This window comes from Anarhichas minor, unplaced genomic scaffold (assembly GCF_050575085.1).
Source record: "Anarhichas minor isolate MPS153535 unplaced genomic scaffold, ASM5057508v1 ptg000004l, whole genome shotgun sequence".
In the NCBI taxonomy this organism is placed as follows: Eukaryota; Metazoa; Chordata; class Actinopteri; order Perciformes; family Anarhichadidae; genus Anarhichas; species Anarhichas minor.
The window spans coordinates 4,852,613-4,869,431 of record NW_027466450.1 but is presented as its reverse complement, the minus strand read 5'-3'; the positions used below and the strand labels follow the sequence as shown (position 1 = coordinate 4,869,431).

Genomic DNA, 16,819 nt, shown 5'->3' with positions numbered 1-16,819 from the left:
GTGCACGACAAACACGGAAACATTCAACACATCATACAAATGATAAAACCATAATAAACACAAGAAAACGCAAAGAGAACCCTGAATACACAAGTGAAAACAAAGTCCTTAAAGTGACGGCACTGGTTTTAATGTAATGTAATAATGTACAAAGGCATCAGTGGCCCAGTTGTCCTCCCTGTGATTGCCTTCCCTTGAAGCACCGGGTTTGTCCATGTCTCTTGTTTAACTTTCATTCAAATGTCTTGTCAGCTCAGAGGCCATAGATTGAATTGAGCCTCTCTGCGTACTGACTCCCGCGCTTGTTGTTTGTCCCACTGCCTGTGCCATCCTGCGGTGGAGGGAGGGACGTCTATAGAGATAGAAAGTGAAAATTAAAGTTCAACGCTGCAACAGAGAAAGAAACGGAAAGAAGATGACAAAGTTCTTCGGACCTCTTCTACTGAGTGGAGATACAACTGGTCCTGGACTGGATTTTGTGTCCTGGTCCTGAGTTTTCTGAAAAGATAAAGTTCAAAAGTTAATTAAACACAGTCTTGTAATGATAATTTATTCACAAGCAGTTACAGGAGGAGTAGTCAGATCCTTTACTTACAAGTACTAATACTGCAATCTTAAAATACTCTGTAAAAGTACATAAGTACTTTCAGCAAAATTTACTAAAAACAATACATCAAACGTAACAGTACTCATTCTTAAAAATGAGCCCCTGTGAGTGGTATATTATTATATACAGTATGACATTATTAGATTGCACACAACACAAAGGGGCTACTGTTAGTGTCACTGTGTTTTATGTCGTACTGTGCTCCGATGTAGAACTGCACACTATTACAAGACTATAATGAAAATTCAAGCTAAAGCTAATTATTTGTCTTTTTTAGTGAAGACATTCCGGTCAGTCTTTGTTCTCGCAACAAAGAGCCACAGAAGTATTGTTATGTGCCGTGACTCAATGTAAATTACATTTCTTCTTAATATTTAATACTGTAGCGATTGCAATGATGGGGTTAGATGTACTAACATTTGGTTATGCTTACTTGTGACAATAATACTTTGGCTGGGAAAACTTTAAGTTTTGCGAAAAATGTCAATAAAAGCATGAACATCCCATCTCGCCTCCTTGAACAGGATACGCAGTTAAAGACATTGAATGGATGGATATTGGCCAAACTTTTAGTGAAGCAATAGTTTGTTGAAACCCATTGCATCAACTGTCGAGTCTTTGCAGTTATTCTGTTTGCATGACTTTTTACTAGTGACATCAAAGCGTATACTTTCTCTGTGCATGCAGATATGCTATAGCTATATGAATCAAAGCATGTGACTACGGTGTGGTTTAAGCTCTGTAGCAGCCACAGTCAGGATTTTAGGTCATGAGTAACACCTTTTACGTTAGCCTCTTTGTGCTTTGTGCAATCTAATAATGTCATAATGTAAAAGATATCACTCACAGGGGGTCATTTTCAAAAATGAGTACTGTTGCTTTTTGCTGATAATACATCTGTACTTTTACTTTACTTTTCTAATGGATACTACGACTGCAATGGATTATTTCAACATTGTGGTGTTGAGCATCCACCAAAGTGTCAGGGAATCAGAAGTAGTACTTCTTTTCTTTTTACTTCTTCTTTGATTAGATATTTCCTTATTTATTCCAGGAAACATTTCTAACTTCAGAATATATGTCATGAGGGAAAATGTTTTATTTGATCATAAAGACTATGAATTGAGTAGTTTGATATATTTTGTTAAATTAAATAAAAAAGGTCAAAACATGCGTATATTCCCTAATGGTATAGGTATTACTTGTACTTATATCAATAATCAATCCTTTTTCTTCTCTTATTAATATTTTTGGGCTAAAAATTCTTATTTAAGTATATTGAACGTAAAGATACTTGGGTCGACATGTAAATAAAAAAAAGAAGTGCAAACGACATGAGCTCAGCGTAGCAAATGGCAGCTACGACAACATTTTCATGTGCATCACTTTGTGCACTTCCTCCTACTGTATATCTTTGCATCGTCCACTGTGCACAAATATACCTCGATCAAACTCGACCATGATTAACCTTAATCCATCCAACTGAGTCCCTGCTGACCCCAGAGGTACACTTGTCACATCTCACGGGTGCTTTATCATATAATTTATATATTTTTTTCACTACTTTGTCAATCAATTTGTTCCTAATAACTTCATGTCATTATTCTCTGTTTCTGTGAAAATACTAATGTATTGGAGTCCTGGGCAACCCCAGTCAAAAGGAGCAAAATGCTGCCAGTTTCAATGGAACCATTTATGCAGTTTGCAGAGGGCACGTTTGCAACGGGTCCTAATTTCACGTACCGCACACTGACAGTGGGGTACGGATGCTCTGTCTGCCATTTTGAAAGAGACACTCATTTCGTTATGTGCACTGTATTTACAATATGCAAATCAACTGTAACGTAACATCTTGTTTTTTTTCTTCGGATGGCATTAATTGTATAACTAATAATGTTTTTTGAGAAAGAAAGAAATAAACCCTTTGTTATGATGGCTGTTTCTTACAGTAGGTTATTCTCGGGGTCCTCGTCGGTAGTGCTTGTATGTTAAATGTGTTGGATGAGGGCTAAAGCAGAGCACATCAGATATACTGGGTGATGTTGCATTGTTAACTGCTGTATCCAAGGTCAATGCTATGAGCGTCACAAAGGAATTTGCATTTACTTTAGCTTTCATTTGGATGGGGCAGATATTATAATATCTTTCCACAGTAAACCAGGTTTAAGTGCATGGCAAGATACCAATAAGTGTGAGTCAGGAATTGAAATGGACCATAGTTCCCAGTACAGACGACTGCTCTGCACCAGAGCAGAGACGAATTAAATTAATTTGTTCTTACTCACAAATCTGAAAGTTAAGAAGGTATTACTCACCTATAGAGGCAGACAGCTGTAGTGATTACACATAGAAGACATCCAATTGCAGCTGTGATGTATAGAGAATACCACAGTGGGCTGATTTCTGCACAAAATCAGATGTGAATTAATTTAATTACGGTATCAGCTTTGAAATGCACTGTGTCTGGTGTAGAGATGAATAGCCGTGTTTTGTGCTCCACCTACCTTCAGGTTCCACAGTCACCTTTAAATTCCACTCAATAGCCCTTTCACCTTTTAAGTCAAATAAATAACATCTGTAGGTTCCTGCATCGTCATGCTGAACGTTAGAAATATTCATCTTTGAAGGTAAGTTTTTGTCTATTGTTATTTTCTGAGAGGTGAAATTTGAAAAAGTATTATCACTTAAGATTGAAAACACAGAAACAGATCTGCCTCTGGTCCATCTGATTTGCGTTACATTTGTCTTGGATATGTTGCAGGTGAGGATGACGGAGTCTCCCCTGGACACCAGCTTATCCCTGTGCTCAACTGGATCAATCTCTAACATTGGAGGAAACAACCAATCAATACAAATATAATCTATAATTACATTTACACAATTAGCATGCATAACAATCACAAATGTCCACTGTACCTGCAAAGACTTGGCACATAACTAATAGTTGAATGGAGAGAAGAGCTGCTTGGTCTCGGTTGAACATGATGACCATCAGACTGACAAAGACTGACTGAAAGTTCAGCATCACGTCTAAAACGTATTTGAGGAGGAGGCACAGAGGAAAGGAAGTGCTTATTTCCTGGTTAGTTAGATGGTTTGTCTGCTCAGAACTTAGCTACGTGTTGTAAGTTTGAGGAGCAAAGAAACATTAATTCACACGAGAATCATACAATTGGAACATTGAGAATTGAAACTCACTCCTTCCTGAAAATAAACTTTAATAAATATATCGTTAGTCATCACTTTTCTTATTTCCTTTTCCTCAGTCATGTCATGAACAGAATATAAGAAGCACACGTACAGTGCTCAACTTCTGCGAAGTGCTAAACACATTTTAGCCACATAGTGACCGTAAACTGTTGAGTGCAACTTCACAAGTGACTGATGCTAGTAACCATAACCAGGTCTTGATAATGAGACTCTTATGGTGCTCAATGTGATATAAAACAACAAATATTGTACAACTGTATAATGGTGTGAAAACCTCAGGTGTTAAGCATGAATAGACCTTCACACAGAGATGATCACAGAAGACATTTTGACAGGCCACAGTAGGATAAGCACGGGTGTGAATTATAAAATGGATGTTGGCTGCTTGAGTTTGTCCCGGGTGTAGCCTGCCTTCACCCCATCTCAGCTGGGTCCGGCTCCACTGAAACCCTGAAAAGGATAAGCAGTCAAAGATAATGGATGGATGGATGCACTTTATCAGATTCAGAACGTTTTGTATTATTTTGATGACAATCAATTACTTCAGAATGTATTTACAGGTCAGTGCATTAAATCTAAATACTGAGCATCACAAACAACAACAAAGCCTCTACACCTAGACTACAAGAAGGGAGAAAAGTTATGTATATATATACTGTATATATACATGTCGGGTAGGTGCTCTGCTCCACTTCACCTTCAAGAGAAAGGTTGAAGAAAACTTTCTATCACTCATCTGTGAATGCTAAGAGAAGATAGTACTGTACCAGATTAGACTTCAAATATGATTTAACAAACAACAAATAACAAATAACCTAATTGACTTGAAATACCATGCCTGTTAACCTGCAGACCCCATCAAGATTCATCTATTTAATAAGAACACACACGCAAAGGCTTTAGAGCTGTATTCTGCCCTCTGTCTGAATGTCAAACAGGAACAGGAAACTCACACCTATCAAAGGTGTCAGAGGTAGACAAGTGTCATATGATTAACGATACACTTCAAATAGATACAGCACTCTGGATGGATCACAAATATGCCACAAGCCTCTCACTCATGCAATCTGGCTTTTATAAGGTTTGGTTTTCCATTCAGATTGTTGTTTTGATTGCCCGGAAGTGCTACATTAAGCATGGTAAAGGCCAGGCCATGCATTTTCCAGGCTCTTCAAAGCAGAGTTGATTATGTATGGGGGACAGGGAAACTGTGGTGAATAAAGAGTCAAAAGCTGAGGAGGCTTTGAAGCAGTAAATGGTGAGGAAGTTATTTAGTTGTATGCAACAGCAGAGGCTGCTGTAATTTTCTCTTTCCGACTTCCTACTCCTCCTCACATCAACAAAGCGGTAGGACAGCATGCAACGAAAGTGTGTGTGTGTGTGTGTGTGTGTGTTTGTGTGTTTGTGTGTACCTACAAGGTACAAAAATTATCACACGGTGTCTAATTTATTTCTCCTTTCATCTAAAATGCCTGATTGTTCCATTGTACCTTCACTTAAATACCAGTAAGAACTGGTGAGTATTTATTTTGAATTCTATTAAAATGAATACAATGAAATTTACAATACAATGAGAATTGATACATGAAATTACACTAAATCTTGTTACAGTGCAAGCTCAGTAGAGGGCCGGGAGAAGAAAAAAAACAAGCTTCTATTTGATGTTTGCAGAGCAGCCTTATGAATGTGTGTCTCATATATCTTTGTGTGTGTGAAGGGATGTTACACGTCTGATGTAACTTATGCTAATTTGGACACATGCGTTTGCTGTTGCGGTATGTGTTTGTATGTGCAAAACATGTGTGCACACACGCGCTGACAGATTGTTTTGTGTCCAAATGCAGGTTAATGAATGAGGTCTTCAGTAGTGGCAGTCAGCAGGTGCCCTCAGCCATATTCACAGGAGACTGAGTGAGAAGAGGCCGGCCCAACAAGCAGGAAAAGAGAACATTGCTTCAGCGTCATTTGTTTCCATTAATGTTAAAAAAATGATCCAAATCATCTGTCTTGACACAACAATGATTACCAATAATTAGCTGTTTTGATTGCATTCGTTATCCCTCCTTCCTTCTCTTCGATATTTGCAAAACATGAGGGCAGAGCAATATTGTGAGCACTACAGAGCGACCATCTTATCAGATTCTGCAAGGCTCCCCCACACACAAATGCTCGTGCTACAGGAAGCCTCAAGAATACATTCCTCGTCAAGACTAGGAGCCCTTGAGGGGACACACACACACACACACACACACACACACACACACACACACAGGCTGCCTCTGAATCACACTTCTTCTGCTGGCCTCTGAGAAAGAGATAAATAGAAAAAAAATGTGATTAAAGGAAACTCCAGGAGCAAGAAATAAACTAATTGAATGTGTATGCTGCATGTGTGTGTGTGTGTGTGTGTGTGTGTGTGTGTGTGTGTGTGTATGCTGCGTGTGTGTGTGTGTGTGTGTGTGTGTGTGTGTGTGTGTGTGTGTATGCTGCATGTGTGTGTGTCTGTATGCTGCATGTGTGTGTGTGTGTGTGTGTGTGTGTGTCTGTGTGTGTGTGTATGCTGCATGTGTGTGTGTGTGTGTGTGTGTGTTCCTCATGGAAGGACGACTCAGACTTTACATGTCCAGACTCAGGACTGATGACTCTGGTGTTCACGTGTGTGGAGTGAGTACAGGTTATGGTGGGAGATCAAGGACATGTCACCTCAGTGTCACAGGTGAGTTGATTCAGTAAATGTTTCCCATCAGGCTCAATAGGAGACTTCCTGGATAAAAAAGGAACCTGATTATTGTGGACTTCCTCAGTCGTCACACTTCCTTCTTACAGCATCTGTGAATTATGTTACAGTTTAATATGTTGTGTACATTTAGTTGTAATCATCAAAGGAATGTGCACATTATAAATCCAAAGTATAAATCAACTATATAATGGATTATTAATGCTTTAACTACACGTAGCTAAGTAGTTGAAATCATCCCCAGCTTCATCCCAGCTAACGTTGTGTAACAAGTCATTCTTCTCCGACCGTTAATTGGGTTGGACGTCTAGATTTACACAACTATCAAACACATTTTAAATTTAATTTGTGTGGTTTCTCACTGAGAAGCTATTTTTTCTTTAAATGTATGCATGGTGGTGGTTACAGAAATAACCATAGCACACAGCTCTTTATCTGAGCCTCAGTGTTGTTCTCTTTCTAATTCAGAAATGCAAACGCATGAGTCAAAGGCGTCCAGTTTAATGTCCAGTTACTAAAAGTGACCACACATCTTCCAGCCAATCACAATCCAGATGTGTCAGTGGGCAGAGTTTTACTTTTTTAAGAATTGTATTATTTTGGTATGGCAACCATAATGCACAACGAAGACTTTTAACAATGTATTGTTGTCCTCGACTTCCTCCGGGTGTGATGGTCAGCCTCTTCTGTTTTGTTTTTCTAACAATAACAGAACTGATTGACAATCACTTCCCTCTCAGCTTTTATATTTATTCTATGTTGAAAACATTTTGCTCAAATGAACCCTGATAGTTCTGTTTATTCCTGCTGCTGTTGGCCTTTAAAGATCAAAACATGGACTTCCACGTTTTTTTTGAATGTTGTATTTAACATGAATTAACTGGTTGATTATGGATCGTAATGTGATGAACAAAGTACTGAGATCCAGATTTGGCTTTCAGAAGGAGTCTGATATTACAAAGAAGCTGTCTAACTTACTATTATCTGTGTAATGTAATTGCTGGAAAAAACGTATCTTCTCGAATTATTTCGTGCATATATTTCCTCCTTGATTCCTTGTTAATTTGCAACATGTGCTATACATTTTCCATATTCTTCTTGATTTCATTTCTTTATTAAATTGTTAAAAAATAAGATTATCTCAAAGTTTTTTTTAAGTGAAAAGGTTGCATCTCCACACCACCATTTTTTTTATCTACGAATTAAAAGCCAGAAATAAAGGACAGTTTAGCTTTAAGTTCCATAATAAGTTCACATTTTAAGTGCCTAAACTGTACAAAGGAGCCCTCCTTCTGTTTTGCACAGTGAGTAAACCTGAAGTTTCTGGAACCAATGGTCCAGATTAAAGCCAGACAGAAGCAGCGCAAGTGTCTGGCAGTAGGCTCGTTCCAGATGAGCTGCTTCTTGCCTGGAAAGTGGACGAGAGCTGCAACAGCAACAGGGGGCGTTGAAAAGAAACTGTGGTCAGTCAGACAGACAACTAAACTCTTTGTTGTTACTTCCTGGAAAAAAATATTTCGAAAACATGACACAATATGTTTTGGCATTCATTTCAAAAATATAAGTTTTGGTTTGACATAACTGTTCAGATTCTTACTTTTTAGATTAGTGAGTAACCTATAAACCCAATGCCTTTAAAAAAAAAACCTTATTCTAATCAGGTCTTTTTCAGTTATATGATTACATTAATGATATTTCACATTTCCATACTGATAAAGCTATTAAAATATGTAATTTGTATAATTTTAAATTATATACATCAGGTTATGATAGTTACATATTTTATATTGCTGTGTTCAATAAAGATAATAACAAAAGTAAAAAGGCCATTTGAAAGAATGGCCTTGCCTACAGAGCTGAAAAAGGCTTTTGTCCATAATTAATAAAAGTCCAAAAGCAATCAGACATTAAAAAAAATCCTTCTCAAACAAAGTGACCCATATTTATAGCTGTAGTGAAGAGTCATCTTACTCAGATAGTGCTCATGGTTTATTCACAAACTGCAACTTCCCTGACGCCAGTTTACTGGTGTTTACCAGAATAACATTAACCATGTGGAGACTCAGCGCACACAGCTTGACCATAGAAACAGGCAGGTAGGGGAGAGCGGGGTCGGTTTTGTATCGACACCAAATGCCTTAAATAGTAATGAAAATAATTTGTTCCCTGAACAGATTCAGGTGTAATTTCTTCATACAGTTGACGTTTTGTGTGGATGAAATGTGTCTCTCTTTGCAACATCTCTTGTTTCCTATTTGGCTTTACACTGAACTTCATGCTTAACAGGCCAGATATTGCATTGAGCCTCTTGAAGTACCGACTTGCTTGGGATTCGTCCTGTATTCTGCACAGCTGTTTGGTTGGAGGGGAGCCACCTGTAGGGAGAGAAAGTGGAAATAAACTCACTGTTACTCCAAGAAACAAAAGAGCGGATGGGAGGGAAATGGGGGAGATTGCAAAGAAATGCTTTTTGAGACATTAGGATGTAATAGTTTGAGTAATGAAAAAGTTCTTCTGACCTCTTTTCCCAACTGAACATGATACTGGACATAACTCAGGGTCTTGCTGTCCTGGTCCTGGTTTGGGATGTTGGTCCAGCTTTTTAATGCCGAAATAAAATTGAGACCAGTGATGAGACCCCAGTGCAGCTTCCAGTCGTTTCAGACACATTATATGAGACAGAGTTGATACTAAGATTGCTACTTTTAGCTAAGTAAAGGATCTAATCCATAAAAGTATAGCGACCAATACCACAGTATACTCCATGTCACGCATATAAAAACCTGTCAATAAAAGTACATCAGCTCAATGTAGTACTTTAAGTACTGAGTAGTGAGTATCATGTAACAATATTAGTACAGGGCTACAACTGATTATTTTCATTGTTGATTCATCTGACAATTATTGTCTTGAACACTTTTTTTATTTTAATCTATAAAATATATCTATAAATTTGAAAAGAAACCATCACAATGTTCTAATTTTGTAATATTTAAATGTTTTGTTTTGTCCGACCAACAGTCTAACAAGAATAAAATGCGGCAGACAAACTTCACAACTGAAAAGTTGAAAACAAAATGTTGACATTTTTGCTTGAAAGACGATTTACTGGATGAAAACAATTAATGGATTATCAATTTCTAGTGATAATTGATTAATTCACTTATTATTTCAGCTCTGATTAATTCTGATGCATCAATGTACATTATGCTGGTGTAGCTGTTGTAGGTGAAGTCTATTTGGACTAGTCTAAATTCATAGTTTAGTCCAGTGGTTCCTAAAATAGGCCCCTCCTCCATATTAGGGTCCATGAGATTATTATTAGGGTTTGCACAATTTGCACAAATCTGTGCAAAGTCATCTTTTGGACATTTTAAGTGGCCCAACTAGACAATGGTCTTTTGAGGGGTCACACACCTGAGATGTTAGGACCCACTGGTTACATTTTTAACATTGCATTGTATTTTATAAACGTATCCATGTTTTCTCTGTGAAATCTTAATCTGAAATGTAAGTAAAACTGTCAAATAAACAAAGCGCAGTAAAAGGTACATTTCTCTTTCGAATTCAGTGGAATAAAAGTATAGAGTAGCATTAAGGGGGAAAAATAAAAATGAAGACACATTCTACCAGTGCATGTTAGCGATAACTACAACAGCTACACATTTGTTATTTTACTCCCCACCTCTTTCCATCACATTCTGTTTCTGTTCGTCTCTCTGATGTCTTTCATTTTCTCCCTCTCTTCTTCATCCCTCACATTCAGTTCTACTCCATCTCATCATTCTCTTACTCTAATTTCCTGAACTCTTTTCCTCGGTGAGTTTGTCGCCCTCTGTCTCTCCTTCCAGGCTCTTCTGCCTCTGCCTCTTACTTTGCTCTTCTCTTTATGTTTCCTTCTCTTCGTCTTCTGCAGCATTAGTTGCTAAAAAGCCAGAGCTATCTGCCCTCTTACGCTTTCTGTTCGTTTTCAATCAGAAGGCCAATCTACCAACAGTAATATTTTATCCATATTTTATAATATTTATTTTTTATATTTTATTCATACTTTATAATATTTTATCAATATTTTAACCACAGATTTTACACAAGAGATTACATCCAAACAACCATTGAGACAGTGAAGGTTGCTAGGTTTGTGTGCAGACTCATGTGCTAAGATGAACGCAAAGAGGAAGACCACTCTTTCATTTGCTAAATAAGGAACCGTATTCAACATTCTCTCAATGCTCCTGATTCAAACCAGGGTCACCCCGATTGTTTAACGCTCGATGTACCTGCAGCTCCAGCAACATGAAAACAACTTATGGTGACAAGAATAGACCCTTTTCACAGCAGCCATTTTGACTTGTTAAAGCAGGAGAAGCACAGGTGGAAGCATGATTGATGGCTACGTTCCATTTAGGTTAGCCAGCTCCAGGGTTCTGGTGTATTGTGTATATTCACTCACTACCAAGGCCTACTGGGCCACTTGAGGGAATAGAGCTATCCTTAATGTTTGTTAAATCTTTTCTTTTCCTGCTTTGACAAGTCAAAATGGCGGCTGTCAAAAGGGTTTCTGCAATAATCCATCGACTTCATTTAAATTCCCCATGATTCAACGGCAACTTTTTTTTTTATACTAGAAAGAAGATAATAGACAATATCAGAGTGTGAAACAAATTCAGTGAATGTAGAAGATACAGAAATGTCTAACGATGTAACTGCCACACGATCACAACGATGACCACAGATGGGGGAGGGAGGAGGAAGCCATTGTCTGCAAAGATTAAGAAAAGGCACATTTATTTTTTTACACTGCTTTAAAATATAGCTATATACAGTCTATGAATAAAGCACATAGAATATGTAACTTTTGTAATGATAATTACTAATTACTACGACAATGACTACAACTTCCACACACAGCACTAAATGATTACTCACCCGTAGAGACAGACAGCTGTAGTGATTCCACATAGAAGAAATCCAATTGCAGCTGTGATGTATAGAGAATACCACAGTGGACTGATTTCTGCACAAAATCAGATGTGAATTAATTTAAGTACAGTATCAGCTTTGAAATGCACTGCGTCTGGTGTAGAGATGAATAGCCGTGTTTTGTGCTCCACCTACCTTCAGGTTCCACAGTCACCTTTAAATTCCACTCAATAGCCCTTTCACGTTCTATGTCATATGAAAAACATCTGTAGGTTCCTGCATCGTCATGCTGAACGTTAGAAATATTCATCTTTGAAGGTAAGTTTTTGTCTATTGTCATTTTGTGAGAAGTGAAATTTGAAAAAGTCTGATTTGTTGAGATTGAAAACACAAAAACAGATTCGCCTCTGGTCCATCTGATTTGCGATACATCTGTCTTGGATATGTTGCAGGTGAAGATGACGGAGTCTCCCCTGGACACCAGCTTATCCCTGTGCTCAACTGGATCAATCTCTAACATTGGAGGAAACAACCAATCAATACAAATATAATCTATAATTACATTTACAGAATTAGCATGCATAATAATCACAAATATCCACTGTACCTGCAAAGACTTGGCACATAACTAATAGTTGAATGGAGAGAAGAGCTGCTTGGTTTAGGTTGAACATGATGACCATCAGACGGACAAAGACTGACTGAAAGTTCAGCATCACGTCTGAAATGTATTTGAGGAGGAGGCACAGAGGAAAGGAAGTGCTTATTTCCTGGTTAGTTAGATGGTTTGTCTGCTCAGAACTTAGCTACGTGTTGTAAGTTTGAGGAGCAAAGAAACATTAATTCACACGAGAATCATACAATTGGAACATTGAGAATTGAAACTCACTCCTTCCTGAAAATAAACTCTAATAAATATATCATTAGTAATCCCTTTTCTCATATCCGGCACAGATTAAAGGAAGTGGTTAGTTACTCTTTCTGTGTATCTTTAGAGGAACTGAAGTCCTGTGAGAGTCAAATATACAATAATATAATTCAAATTAGAATCCTGAGAATTTAAGCTCCTTCTTGAAAATAAACCGTACAATGTTTTCATTTGTTGGCATTAAAATGCACAAAATCCACATGTTCAAGAGCAGGAACACCCACCTCTGTATAACTCTGGGCCTTTCAGCACCATAGCGTGAGAGTGTACTTTCAGTGCATGTTGAATACTTTTTGATGCTTATAAGAAGCAGAATAACCATTACATATGCATTTCCCAAACGGAGTCAACAGCTTCTATTTTGGGAATACCTCATTGTTTTGATCACAAAACACTTTTACAAGAAACACATCTGTTTCTGTCCTGTGTAATTCTCCCATAGAACACTAGAGGGCACAGACCCCCAGTCGAAGCCTGTTGAGTTCACATTATTGCCAATAAACAAACATTGTGTAGGAGCCAAGTATGGCCTGTGTCATTTTGTAAACCCTTTTTTGTCACATCCGGTAATTGAGTCACGTGGTGTTGGGGATAGCAAAGGAGATATATATGCTGTTCTGTAGTTTAGTTGGATGAATGGAAGTAGAGGGGGTGAGGGAGTCTTATTTTTTGATGACCGCTATTTACACTACTATTATCACTATTATCATTGTTTGACGCTGTTGATCACCTCTGTACACCAAGTATTTTGAACGTTTATGAATGTGTGTTATCCAGCACAAAAGTTTGTTTGTTGTTTACAAATAAAACCACAAAACTCAGCTTCTGGATCTGTGAATAATTGACTGCCAGCGCGTCTGCAGGTTAGTCTCCCCTACTCCTCTCGGTGACTCATTGTAAGTTACCGATAGTCACCTACACATTGTAAGGAGCTTTCCTTGGTGAGCTCATGGTGCACGACAAACACGGAAACATTCAACACATCATACAAATGATAAAACCATAATAAACACAAGAAAACGCAAAGAGAACCCTGAATACACAAGTGAAAACAAAGTCCTTAAAGTGACGGCACTGGTTTTAATGTAATGTAATAATGTACAAAGGCATCAGTGGCCCAGTTGTCCTCCCTGTGATTGCCTTCCCTTGAAGCACCGGGTTTGTCCATGTCTCTTGTTTAACTTTCATTCAAATGTCTTGTCAGCTCAGAGGCCATAGATTGAATTGAGCCTCTCTGCGTACTGACTCCCGCGCTTGTTGTTTGTCCCACTGCCTGTGCCATCCTGCGGTGGAGGGAGGGACGTCTATAGAGATAGAAAGTGAAAATTAAAGTTCAATGCTGCAACAGAGAAAGAAACGGAAAGAAGATGACAAAGTTCTTCGGACCTCTTCTACTGAGTGGAGATACAACTGGTCCTGGACTGGATTTTGTGTCCTGGTCCTGAGTTTTCTGAAAAGATAAAGTTCAAAAGTTAATTAAACACAGTCTTGTAATGATAATTTATTCACAAGCAGTTACAGGAGGAGTAGTCAGATCCTTTACTTACAAGTACTAATACTGCAATCTTAAAATACTCTGTAAAAGTACATAAGTACTTTCAGCAAAATTTACTAAAAACAATACATCAAACGTAACAGTACTCATTCTTAAAAATGAGCCCCTGTGAGTGGTATATTATTATATACAGTATGACATTATTAGATTGCACACAACACAAAGGGGCTACTGTTAGTGTCACTGTGTTTTATGTCGTACTGTGCTCCGATGTAGAACTGCACACTATTACAAGACTATAATGAAAATTCAAGCTAAAGCTAATTATTTGTCTTTTTTAGTGAAGACATTCCGGTCAGTCTTTGTTCTCGCAACAAAGAGCCACAGAAGTATTGTTATGTGCCGTGACTCAATGTAAATTACATTTCTTCTTAATATTTAATACTGTAGCGATTGCAATGATGGGGTTAGATGTACTAACATTTGGTTATGCTTACTTGTGACAATAATACTTTGGCTGGGAAAACTTTAAGTTTTGCGAAAAATGTCAATAAAAGCATGAACATCCCATCTCGCCTCCTTGAACAGGATACGCGGTTAAAGACATTGAATGGATGGATATTGGCCAAACTTTTAGTGAAGCAATAGTTTGTTGAAACCCATTGCATCAACTGTCGAGTCTTTGCAGTTATTCTGTTTGCATGACTTTTTACTAGTGACATCAAAGCGTATACTTTCTCTGTGCATGCAGCTACGCTATAGCTATATGAATCAAAGCATGTGACTACGGTGTGGTTTAAGCTCTGTAGCAGCCACAGTCAGGATTTTAGGTCATGAGTAACACCTTTTACGTTAGCCTCTTTGTGCTTTGTGCAATCTAATAATGTCATAATGTAAAAGATATCACTCACAGGGGGTCATTTTCAAAAATGAGTACTGTTGCTTTTTGCTGATAATACATCTGTACTTTTACTTTACTTTTGTAATGGATACTACGACTGCAATGGATTATTTCAACATTGTGGTGTTGAGCATCCACCAAAGTGTCAGGGAATCAGAAGTAGTACTTCTTTTCTTTTTACTTCTTCTTTGATTAGATATTTCCTTATTTATTCCAGGAAACATTTCTAACTTCAGAATATATTTCATGAGGGAAAATGTTTTATTTGATCATAAAGACTATGAATTGAGTAGTTTGATATATTTTGTTAAATTAAATAAAAAAGGTCAAAACATGCGTATATTCCCTAATGGTATAGGTATTACTTGTACTTATATCAATAATCAATCCTTTTTCTTCTCTTATTAATATTTTTGGGCAAAAAATTCTTATTTAAGTATATTGAACGTAAAGATACTTGGGTCGACATGCAAATAAAAAAGAGAAGTGCAAACGACATGAGCTCAGCGTAGCAAATGGCAGCTACGACGACATTTTCATGTGCATCACTTTGTGCACTTCCTCCTATATCTTTGCATCGTCCACTGTGCACAAATATACCTCGATCAAACTCGACCATGATTAACCTTAATCCATCCAACTGAGTCCCTGCTGACCCCAGAGGTACACTTGTCACATCTCACGGGTGCTTTATCATATAATTTATATGTTTTTTCACTACTTTGTCAATCAATTTGTTCCTAATAACTTCATGTCATTATTCTCTGTTTCTGTGAAAATACGAATGTATTGGAGTCCTGGGCAACCCCAGTCAAAAGGAGCAAAATGCTGCCAGTTTCAATGGAACCATTTATGCAGTTTGCAGAGGGCACGTTTGCAACGGGTCCTAATTTCACGTACCGCACACTGACAGTGGGGTACGGATGCTCTGTCTGCCATTTTGAAGGAGACACTCATTTCGTTATGTGCACTCTCTTTACAATATGCAAATCAACTGTAACGTAACATTTTGTTTTTTTTTCTTCGGATGGCATTAATTGTATAACTAATAATGTTTTTTGAGAAAGAAAGAAATAAACCCTTTGTTATGATGGCTGTTTCTTACAGTAGGTTATTCTCGGGGTCCTCGTCGGTAGTGCTTGTATGTTAAATGTGTTGGATGAGGGCTAAAGCAGAGCACATCAGATATACTGGGTGAGATTGCATTGTTAACTGCTGTATCCAAGGTCAATGCTATGAGCGTCACAAAGGAATTTGCATTTACTTTAGCTTTCATTTGGATGGGGCAGATATTATAATACCTTTCCACAGTAAACCAGGTTTAAGTGCATGGCAAGATACCAATAAGTGTGAGTCAGGAATTGAAATGGACCATAGTTCCCAGTACAGACGACTGCTCTGCACCAGAGCAGAGACGAATTAAATTAATTTGTTCTTACTCACAAATCTGAAAGCTAAGAAGGTATTACTCACCTATAGAGACAGACAGCTGTAGTGATTACACATAGAAGACATCCAATTGCAGCTGTGATGTATAGAGAATACCACAGTGGGCTGATTTCTGCACAAAATCAGATGTGAATTAATTTAAGTACGGTATCAGCTTTGAAATGCACTGTGTCTGGTGTAGAGATGAATAGCCGTGTTTTGTGCTCCACCTACCTTCAGGTTCCACAGTCACCTTTAAATTCCACTCAATAGCCCTTGTACGTTCTATGCCATTTAAATAACATCTGTAGGTTCCTGCATCGTCATGCTGAACGTTAGAAATATTCATCTTTGAAGGTAAGTTTTTGTCTATTGTTATTTTCTGAGAGGTGAAATTTGAAAAAGTATTATTAATTAAGATTGAAAACACAAAAACAGATTCGCCTCTGGTCCATCTGATTTGCGTTACATCTGTCTTGGATATGTTGCAGGTGAGGATGACGGAGTCTCCCCTGGACACCAGCTTATCCCTGTGCTCAACTGGATCAATCTCTAACATTGGAGGAAACAACCAATCAATACAAATATAATCT

The 16,819-nt window shown here is 37.8% G+C and overlaps 3 long non-coding RNA genes across 4 annotated transcripts; 1 reads left to right on the top strand and 2 right to left on the bottom strand.

The window, feature by feature from the left end:
• Window positions 1-100: 100 nt before the first annotated feature.
• On the bottom strand, window positions 101-3,513 carry LOC142966928 (uncharacterized). 2 transcript variants are annotated; one of them, XR_012958405.1, is made up of 4 exons: window positions 3,112-3,513; window positions 2,923-3,010; window positions 435-498; window positions 101-352 (listed from the first exon to the last, which is right to left on the bottom strand). It is a non-coding gene; the product is annotated as an uncharacterized LOC142966928 (long non-coding RNA). The 2 variants fall into 2 exon arrangements; XR_012958399.1 differs by having other exon boundaries at window positions 2,923-3,513.
• A 7,412-nt stretch (window positions 3,514-10,925) lies between these two features.
• On the top strand, window positions 10,926-13,223 carry LOC142966809 (uncharacterized). The gene is made up of 2 exons (XR_012958287.1): window positions 10,926-11,792; window positions 11,927-13,223. It is a non-coding gene; the product is annotated as an uncharacterized LOC142966809 (long non-coding RNA).
• A 231-nt stretch (window positions 13,224-13,454) lies between these two features.
• LOC142962668 (uncharacterized) lies at window positions 13,455-16,597 on the bottom strand. Its single transcript, XR_012957351.1, has 4 exons — window positions 16,461-16,597; window positions 16,272-16,359; window positions 13,789-13,852; window positions 13,455-13,706 (listed from the first exon to the last, which is right to left on the bottom strand). It is a non-coding gene; the product is annotated as an uncharacterized LOC142962668 (long non-coding RNA).
• Between the last annotated feature and the right edge of the window lie 222 nt (window positions 16,598-16,819).